Below are 8,741 nucleotides of genomic sequence, written 5' to 3'. Positions count from 1 at the left end.
CATAAAAACCAACCTGCTCTTTTTTACTGAGCATCCGAATGCCTGGCACACAGCTGTGTGTAAGAATTATACAAACACCACCAGAAGGGGCATCAGCAAAGGCAGGCAAATCTCCATAGGGGGCGACAGCGAGGTAGAAGACACTGTCCTGACTGTCAACACCTACCACAATGGTACAGTGATGATACAGGGCAGTGAGGCCGCTCTGGAGCTTTTCGAGGAAAAGTTCACAGACCTTAAAACACAGGCCGACCTGGAGAAACCTCCCCCAGAAACAGGAGAGAGACCCAGCAGCCTGATGCCCACAGCACCGGAGAGTTCAGCTCCACCTGTTTTAGAGCCCACAAACACAACCTCAGCCACAGAACAGCCCAGCAAGAGTGTAGCCCTCGGCAACACGGAAACACACCACCCGGACACACACAGCCCACACCAACCCCCCTGTGACCACAGCACAGCGCGCCTCCTGAGAGAGAAACTCTCTGCTCTGGAGCTGGACTTCACTGAGTTCAAGGAGCTGATGCTGGGGAGACTCACAGAGGGGCAGACAGCACAACAGCTAAGAGACGAGGTTAACAAACACAAGAATGAATGTAAAACCTCCAACAAACAGCTCAGGGCACAGATGGAGGAGCTGCTGCAGGACAACAGGAAGCTGCAGTCGGAAGTAGCAGAGCTGAGAGAGGAGCTGCAGCTCGCGGAGAGGACAAGCAAGACTCTCAAAGACCAGCTGAGGAAACTCACTACTTCCCACTGCAGCCCGGACTGCAACAGAACAGCCCTGAGACCCAGAACACACAACACACAACACCCACCCCCAACCCGCAAAGACACACCCACCTCCACACAACCTGACACCCCTACAACCCCCACCACCAACTCCCACTTACCCAGTACCCCCACCGTAGCAAACACCACACCCACTGCACCCCCCGGCACCCCAAATCCCCTCACAACTCCACTGCCCAAAAGCACATCCACCTTGCCGAACACTCAGGGTGACCCACACACACACCCGGCCCCACCCAACTCCTCCACCTCACACACTGCACCCCCCCAAGCAGCCGCCCGCCCGGCAGCACAGCGCCCCTCCAGCAGACTGGACACCAGAGGCAGACGCATGGAAGTAGCCCTTCTCATCGACTCCAACGGGAGGTACATCGATGAGCACAGGCTCTTCCCGGGATTACAAACAGCAAAGCTCTGGTGTCCGACGACAGAGAAGGCCCTGCAGCTGCTGTCCAGGTCGGTACTGGGAGCCCCTCAGCACATCATCATCCACACCGGCACCAACGACCTGAGGACCCAGAGGGAGCAGGTGGCCCAGTCCATCAGGAGAGTGGCAGAGAGGGCCATACAGGAGTTCCCTCGCGCCCGAATTGTCATCTCCACCCTGCTGCCGAGACAGGACGAGCAGCACCACACCATCCAGAGAATCAACGCCGAGATCTCACGGTGCTGCGCCCTGCTCCCAAACGTCTACCTGGCCCATCACTCCACCCTTGGACCACAGCACCTACACGACCATAAACACCTCAAAAAACAGACCATTGGACTCTTCACAAAAACTCTGAAAGACACCACACTGGGCAGACACCCGAACAGCACCCCAGAGAGAAACAGGAGGACTACCAGAGGAACGCCCCAGCACCCACACCCCCAACCCAGACCAGCTCAACCCACAAAGAACAGAACCAGCACCACCCTACAGCCCTCCAACCCAGACCAACGACCTAACAGGACCAGAACCAGCGCCCCACCCCATGCCCCTCACCCAGACCAGCAGCTGAACCGGACCAGAACCACAACCCCTCCCCACCCAGCACAACTACAGAGCCGGACCGAGCCCCTCCTGCACAGCTACGCCGCAGCCCTGGCCAGACCAGCAGTCCCGAGCGGTTTGGAGCTGGGAGAAATCCGGCAGCTCCTGAACCTCATCTGCACCCGGCTTATGAGCTGAACTTCCACCACCCACAGCGACAGACAAAAACCCAGCACAATACTTGTTTCTGCCGATGATGTAAATGTCCAACACAAATTTGATACAGTTCCAGAAAACAATAACAACTTGCAAAGATAATTCAAGCGATAACAATGAGATCTCTAAAGATAAGTATGTGGAACATTCAGGGTCTGGGCTCGTCAGCATTTGGGCTGAAGAGCACTGATCCTGAATTTATCAAGGATGTAAAGGAGACAGACATCATGATCCTACAGGAGACATGGTGTCGGGGAGACTTGGCTACCCACTGTCCCCCAGGCTACAAGGAGATCATGGTGCCCTCTGTCAAAAAACCCCAAATCACCCGGGGCAGAGACTCTGGGGGGATCATTGTGTGGTACAGAGCGGAGCTCAGTCACTCCATACAATTAGTAAAGAAAGAAGAGTCACGAGTTTGGCTTAAAATCAAAAGAAATACCATCTGTACAGAAAACGAGGTTTTCCTGTGTGCTGTCTACATCCCGCCCTCAGAATCCCCCTACTACAGTGAGGGAATTCTCCCCAGTCTCCACACGGAGATCGGTCACTTCCAGGGCCAGGGAAACGTGCTGCTCTATGGTGACCTCAACGCACGAACAGGCACACTGGCAGACTTCACCAGCACACAGGGAAACACTCACATATTCGGACAATCCCCTCTGTACCACACACCGGTCACCTCACACAGGTGCAGCCATGACACTACGGTCAACAGCACCGGGCGCGAGCTGCTGCAGCTCTGTCAAGGGCTGGGCCTGTACATCGTCAACGGCAGGACTAGAGGGGACTCTCTAGGCAGGTTCACCTACAGCTCAGCTCTGGGTAGCAGTGTGGTGGACTACGCCATCACCGACCTGGACCCCTCCTGTATCAGTGCCTTCACTGTCAGGCCACAAACTCCCCTCTCTGACCACAGCCAGATCACACTCTACATGAAGAGAGCACACCAGTACAGAGACACACTGACACAGCCCAGCCAGCTGTATGACCTCAACCAGGCGTACAGATGGGACACAGACAGCCTCGACAGATACCAAACTGCACTGGGCGATGACGAAATTCAGACACTGATGGACACATTCCTAAACACTCCGTATCAAACCAACAAATTAGGCATCAACTTGGCCACACAAAAACTAAATCACCTATTCCACAAACTAGCATCAAAATCTAAGCTAAAAACAACTAAATCAAAAAACTACCAAAAAACAAAAGCAAAAGAAAAGTGGTTTGATACGGAGTGCAAAAACATCAGAAATGCACTACGAAAAGTCTCAAATGAAAAACACAGACAACCACACAACACAGATCTGCGACTCAGGTACTGTGACATGGTAAAACTTTACAAACACACGCTGAAAAAGAAAAGAAACACATACATAGACAAACAACTTGCAGAAATTGAGGAGTCACTAAATCAGAACTGTTTCTGGGAGAAGTGGAACAACTTAAACAAATCAAAACCAGAAGAATTGGCCATCCAAAATGGAACAATCTGGCAAACATACTTTGAAAATCTGTATGAAAAGCTCCCAAATACAAATCAATCAGACCAAAACACCATTTATGAAAAACTCAAAATTTTGGAATTGGCTATCAAAGACAACCAAAACCCCTTAGACTCCCCAATCACTGAGCAGGAGCTACTGGACAAACTCCAGGCCCTCAGACCACGCAAAGCCTGTGGCCATGATGGTGTCATAAATGAGATGCTGAGACACAGCAGCCCAAAGTTGCAACAAGCCCTGCTCAAACTCCTCAATCTCATCATGACAGCCGGATGTTTCCCCGAGGCCTGGAACCAAGGACTGATCACGCCCATCTATAAGAGTGGAGATAAACTCGATCCCAGCAACTACCGGGGCATCTGTGTGAACAGTAACCTGGGGAAGGTATTCTGCAGTATCCTGAACACACGAATACTGGCCTTCCTTACCGAACACAATGTCCTGAGTAAAAGTCAGATTGGCTTCTTGCCAGATCACCGCACATCTGATCACATTTACACCCTGCACACACTGATAGACAAACACGTCCACCAAAAACACAAAGGAAAAATTTTTGCCTGCTTTGTCGATTTCAAAAAAGCATTTGACTCGATTTGGCATGAAAGATTGTTTTATAAACTACTCCAAAGCGGCATAGGGGGCAAAGTGTACGACATAATTAAATCAATGTATTCAGAGAGCAAATGTGCAGTGAAAATTGGAAACAAAAGGACTAAATTCTTCACCCAAGGCCGCGGGGTGAGACAGGGCTGCAGCCTGAGCCCAACACTGTTCAATATCTATATCAACGAATTAGCAGGAATGTTGGAGCAGTCTGCAGCTCCTGGTCTCACACTACACGACACAGAAATCAAGTTCCTGCTCTACGCAGATGACCTGGTCCTGCTGTCGCCCACAGAACAGGGGCTGCAGCAGAACCTGGCACTGCTGGAGCAGTACTGTCAGACCTGGGCACTGACAGTCAATCTGGACAAGACCAGAGTTATGGTTTTCCAGAAGAAAGCCAGACCTCAGGGAAACAGGTACAAATTCACACTGAACAACAACACATTGGAGCACACATCCAGCTACACATATCTCGGTCTCACCATCAGCTCTTCCGGGAGTTTTGACCTGGCAGTGAAGGCACTGAGGGAGAAGGCACTCAGGGCTTTCTACGCAATAAGAAAGAGGCTCTTCAACATCAACCCACCAACAAGAATCTGGCTCCAAATACTTGAAAGTGTAATCCAACCCATTGCCCTATACGGCAGTGAAGTGTGGGGTCCCCTCACAGACCAGGATTACACCCAATGGGACAAACACCCCACAGAAACTCTGCACATGGAGATCTGTAGAAACATCCTCCGTGTGCAGAGAAGAACTCCTAACAACGGGTGCAGGGCCGAATTAGGCCAGTACCCACTATTGATAAACATACAGAAAAGAATATTCAAGTATTGGCTACACCTAAAAAACAGTGACCAAAATTCCTACCACCACAAAGCCCTGCTGAGCCAAGAGCTGAGCCCAAAACAGAGCCCCCTGAGCCAGCTGGTCCTGAGGCTCACCGACCTGAGCCACACCGACACTAACCAGCCTCAGGACAGCACTGCTAGAGCACCACAACCCAGACTCAACCACATCACAGCACAGATCAAACAGCAATATCTCACACACTGGGACACACACACACAGACACAACATAAACTGGAATGTTACAGAACCTTAAACAGACAATACACACTAGCTGAATATTTGACCAAAATAAAAAATAACAAACAGAAACAGACCCTGACGAAGTACAGGCTCAGTGACCACAACCTGGCCATAGAAACTGGGCGACACAGGCAGACCTGGCTGTCCAGAGAGGACAGGCTGTGCTCCCACTGCCAGCGGGGAGAAATAGAGACAGAGGTGCACTTCCTACTGCACTGTGACAGATACTCTGGGATTAGAGAAACATTCTTCCCTAAATTCAGAAATCTAATCCCAGAGTTCCCACACCTGCCAGAATCACAACGGGTCCCAATCCTACTGGGAGAGGGAGGAGGGAACTCAGTTGAACTGGCAGCCCAGTATGTGATCTCCTGTCACAGCCTGAGGAACAGTGAGTCTGTCTCCCAATAATGCTCCAGCCGCCTACAGAATATGTCAATATTGTATAATATGTCTTTGTTGTAAATGTCTGTAATATGTCTGTAGATTTTATTTTACTTCTATTTTTGTTTTGTTTCATGTAAATATCATTACTTCCATTTGCTTTGGCAACACTGATTGTACCCATCGGTCATGCTAATAAAGCACCTTGAATTGAATTGAATTGAATTGACAATCTTTAAAAAAGACCAAGTTACAGCTCACCTATCATTCATGTATAGTACAAATGGGAAAATAGCCCATATTCTAGAAGAATTAAACGCCATGCATAGTGACGAAATTGCATCAATACCCTCATATTCACGGGACAGCCCGTCTCCCGTACTGTTACATACGGCAGATCCCGAATCGGATCTCCACACACCTGCACTAGGCCCCGCACCGAAAAGGGAGAGAGAACAGGTGAGGGTCCACGAATACTAGAAATATAGGGAGCATGGGCAAAAGTTTGTAATTCCTGAATGGACATGGCAAAATGTGCTCAGTTAAGCAAGGAACAAAGACAGTCTGTAATTACTTTAAGAAATGAAGGTCAATCTTTGAGACAAATTGCAAGACCTTTGCAAGTGTCAGTAACTGCTGTGGCCAAGAGTCTCAAACGACATGAAGACACTGGCACTCATGAGGACCGAAAAAGGTCAGGCAGGCCAAAGGTGACCCCAGAATCAGAGAATACGTTCATTGGAGTCACAGGTCTGCGAAACCGGCAACCCTGAGGTACAAGCTGAGCTCACTGCAGCTAGAAGTACAGATGTGTCAACATCGACTGTTCAGAGGAGGTTGCGTGAAGCCAGCCTACCAGGAAGAACTGCTGCAAAGAAACCATTGCTAAGAGTGCAGAGTAAGAGGAAGGGCCAAGACACACAGAAATTGGACGTCTGAGGAGTGGAAGTCCGTCTCGTGGACCGATGAGTCAAGAATTTCAATATTTGGGTCCAACCGCCAAATATTTGTGAGATGCAGAGAGGGTGGGCGCGTGCGTCCTGCATGTTGGGCTCCTGCAGTCAGGCGTGGAGGGGGCAGTGTCATGGGGTGGGGCTGCTTTGCTGCTGATGGAGTTGGTGACCCTTACCAAACCCATGGCAATCTCAACCGGCATGACTATAATTAATAATTAATAATAATTATAATTACTTACACTTATATAGCGCTTTTTTGGACACTCCACTCAAAGCGCTTTACAGGTAATAGGGACTCCCCTCCACCACCAGTGTGCAGCCCCCACCTGGATGATGCTCCAGTCTGCTCACACACACCAGCTCTCAGTGGGGAGGAGAGCAGAGTGATGAAGCCAGTTCATAGATGGGGATTATTAGGAGGCCATGATTGGTAAGGGCCAATGAGAAATTTGGCCAGGACGCCAGGGTTACACCCCTACCGACTATCATGGCATACTGCCAAGGCACGCTGTTCCATCAGGATTCCGGTTAGTTGAGCGGTCCTTCATGCTTCACCAAGATAACGACCCAAAACACACCTCAAAGCCGTGCAAGAACTATCTGGTGAAGGACAAGTCAGACTAATGACCAGACCTCGAGCCCATAGGCCTTGTGGGTGGGTGGGCTTCAGCTCTGGGAACGGCTGCAGAGAGCCGGGAGGACCTGGCCAGTGATCTCCTGGTGAATCGTGTTAACAGAATGCCTCGTGTCTGTGAAGCTGGCATTAAGGCAAAGGGTGGCTAGTGTGAGGAGTCAAAGATTTAGAGTCAATGTTCAGGTTTCTCGAACATTACTTTGATATTCTGATGTTTTGTTTGGTATATTATAGCGTGTTTTTTTATGAACAAGTATTTACAGAAATACATACAAGGTAAAATATTGTCAATTATTAAAATAAATGAACCTAGTTTCCAGCAAGTGTACTCAAGCTTTTGACTGGTAGTGTATATATAGTATACATGCAACTAATAATAAATTACAAAATAAAATTCTCTTCCAAAACTGTGAGGAAGAAACAATCTCTTAGAAAAACTGGCCAAGGCTAAAATAATCTTGGGAGGGGGTTTAACACTCTAAACAGGTTTTAACACTGTGCTAAAATGATGATATAGAAAAATTGTCTAGGGGAGAATCTGAGGATTTGAATAATCTTCGTTTGGGTTTGGATATGGTTGACATTTGGAGATATAAAAACGCTGATAAAGTCCAGTTTTTTTGGTGCAGTAAAGATATGTCAGAACAATCAGGAACTGACTTGTGGCTCATGGCCAGTCTCCTGGAGAGTCAGACTGCTAAGGTGTGGATTAATCTGCTCTTTTCACTGATCACAAGGCCATATTTGTATCGATCGATTTAAATGGGTATCATGAAAGAAAATACCAGAGGAACACAAAAATGAGGATTGGGAGTTGTTGGAAACTGGCCACATTAACTAAAATATTTGGAAAAAAATGAACTTACATTTAAAATAAGACAACTGGCTATGAAGAAAGGAAAAGAGTTATCTATATATAAAAAGGATAAAATCATTAAACAGACTAGAATAGTTCAATCATACGGAACATCACCAATATTTGAGATTAACAGGTATTAGGCAAAGCTGTTGTTTCCACTCTTATTTCTATTCCTAATGCAAATAATGGCCCTTTATATAAATACAGAACATTTTCAAGGTATTAATCTATTGGGAACAGAAATCAGAATTTGTCATTAACTGATGATACAACCATTTTTTAAGGAAAGAGAAGGGGGTTAAAAAAGCTCTTGAAAGAATTGATATTTTCAATCGATATCAGGTTTAACTCTGAATATTGAGAAATGTGTACTTTTTCCTTTAAAAGAATGTTATCTTGAACCTATATGTGCCATTCTGGTGAAGCAAATAGTAAAGAAGATTAGACGGAAGGAAGTAAATTTAATTTTAACCTCCCATTATGGAAAAAAAATTTAAAAAACAGTTCTGTGCTTGCTTAATGGTTTTTGGCAAAAGGTTAATGGTAACCAACTGAACACTTTTCTATAAGTCTTTTATTGAAAGTGTCTTAACATACTGCCTCGCCTATCGGTTGGTAATATCAGTACCATTGATTGTAACAGGCTGGACAAAAAACAAAGAAGGTGGCAAAGCAGGCAAAAAGTGTGTTATTGTGTCTCACACCCCCTCCACTGTGAGCT

The sequence above is a fragment of the Atractosteus spatula genome, chromosome 6, assembly GCF_055471065.1.
Source record: "Atractosteus spatula isolate fAtrSpa1 chromosome 6, fAtrSpa1.hap1, whole genome shotgun sequence".
Taxonomy (NCBI): domain Eukaryota; kingdom Metazoa; phylum Chordata; class Actinopteri; order Semionotiformes; family Lepisosteidae; genus Atractosteus; species Atractosteus spatula.
This window is presented reverse-complemented; position numbering follows the sequence as displayed.